Here is a 2,141-nt window from a genome sequence, read left to right as displayed (position 1 = left end):
GGCGGCCACGGTCAATTCTGAGTACTTCCCTGGGGTAAACTAGTCTCCAGTAAATCGACGTGTGTCCACAAAGTTTTCATGTCGTGTGAATTAGTTTAAAACCATCACCTGACATTAATTATTTCAATACGTCCATACTATACCCTCTACAAGATGCATTGTGCCTTGTCAGTCATTTTTGTTCATCCCCACTGTTCGGTCAACGTGAGTTAGGTGATCTTTAATGACTTCATGTAAGGGGCATAATTCTTGCCATCTTACAACATCACATCTACACAACTCTGACACCCACTTGACACTTTGACAGGTCGTAGGAATTTAACAGTAAACCACCTCCACTGGGACCTGACTAGAACGACAATACCTGATTTCCTCATTGGCTTTCCTAGGATCATTTCCTGAGTTTGGGACAATTCTGAATAGCTGTGATGGTAAAAAAATGGAGACTTATTTTAAGCTTGAAATTATCTGATGCTACAATAAAGAAATGTACTAGTAATTTGATAGATCCAGTCAGCACAATAACTCAACGATAATAATGGACGTATTTTATGTGTCGGTTACAAGGAAAATACCGATGCCTTCATGCATGAAGTTAACTGTGGTCATACTGCCACAAGAGTACATGAAAAGTATGTTACGTGTTTCCTCCTTATGACCGCGATATTAATTTCTGAGAGGCTCCAACGAACACGGAGAATATTCTGAGAAGGTTGATCGTTTATTTCTTCCCATGTACGAGACTAGCGATCACTTTAGCTAGTAACTGGGTAGTCTAACTTTCATATTGAACCATCCTAGCTGGCCAGCGTTTCTTTTTATTGGAAACTGGGAAAATATCTACAAACTCTATATTTAAACAAACGAAACAGAAATGGCAAAGCTAACTATAAAAGTGTTTGCGTGCTAAACACTAAGTACTAATCTTGCTCGAGAATGAGAGCCAGAAGTATAATGTGCATCAGTGACATAAAATTGAAATTTTGATGAAAAAGTACTTTGAGTTGTGCATTGAGGATAGTGGGAACTCATTTGAACACCTCACTCACATGAACGTACACCACATTCCAGAATGAGATTTTCACTCTGCAGCGGAGTGTGCGCTGATATGAAACTTCCTGGCAGATTAAAACTGTGTGCCCGACCGAGACTCGAACTCGGGACCTTTGCCTTTCGCGGGCAAGTGCTCTACCAACTGAGCTACCGAGGCACGACTCACGCCCGGTACCCACAGCTTTCTTTCAGGAGTGCTAGTTCTGCAAGGTTCGCAGAAGAGCTTCTGTAAAGTTTGGAAGGTAGGAGACGAGGTACTGGCAGAAGCAAAGCTGTGAGTACCGGGCGTGAGTCGTGCTTCGGTAGCTCAGTTGGTAGAGCACTTGCCCGCGAAAGGCAAAGGTCCCGAGTTCGAGTCTCGGTCGGGCACACAGTTTTAATCTGCCAGGAAGTTTCGTACACCACATTGCATATCTCAACAGTCAATTACACTGATCAGCCAGAACTTTATGACCACCTGCGTAATAGCCGGTATGTCCACCTTTGGCACGGATAACAACTGCGACACGTCGTGGCATGGAAGCAATGAGGCCCGGGTAGGTCGCTGGAGAAAGTTGGCATCACATCTCCGCATGCGGGTCAACTAATTCTCGTAAGTTCCGGGAAGGGGAGCGACGAACTCTGACATTTCGTTCAATCACATCCCAGATGTGTTCGACTGGGTTCAGATCTGCCGAGATGGGGGGCCATCACATCAATTAGAACTCACCACTGTGTCCCTCGAACCACTCCATCACACTCCTGGCCTTGTGCCATGATGCATTATCCTGCTGAAAAATGCCACTGCAAATGCGAAACATGATCGTCAAGAAGGGGTGTACGGGCCTGCAAGCACCGTACGATACTCTTTGGCCGTCATGGCGCCTTGCACGAGTTCCACTGGATCCATGGACGCCAACGTGAATATTTCCCAAAGCATAATGAAGCCGCATCCAGCTTGTCTCCGACCCACAGTACAGGTGTGAAGGAGCTGTTCCCATGGAAGACGACGGATTCACGGCCTCCCACTGGCGTGACGAAGAAGGCATCGGGATTAGTCAGACCATGCAACGCTCTGCTACTGCGCCAACGTCCAGTGCTGATGGTCA

The 2,141-nt window shown here is 46.0% G+C and overlaps 1 non-coding gene across 1 annotated transcript; it reads right to left on the bottom strand.

Annotated features, from left to right (window-relative positions):
- Window positions 1-1,135: 1,135 nt before the first annotated feature.
- Trnas-cga (transfer RNA serine (anticodon CGA)) lies at window positions 1,136-1,210 on the bottom strand. Its single transcript has one exon. It is a non-coding gene; the product is annotated as a tRNA-Ser (tRNA).
- Window positions 1,211-2,141: the final 931 nt, after the last annotated feature.

This window comes from Schistocerca serialis, chromosome 2, assembly GCF_023864345.2.
Source record: "Schistocerca serialis cubense isolate TAMUIC-IGC-003099 chromosome 2, iqSchSeri2.2, whole genome shotgun sequence".
NCBI lineage: Eukaryota > Metazoa > Arthropoda > Insecta > Orthoptera > Acrididae > Schistocerca > Schistocerca serialis.
Note: the sequence above shows the minus strand (reverse complement) of the source record. Positions and strands in the feature narration are given on the sequence as shown.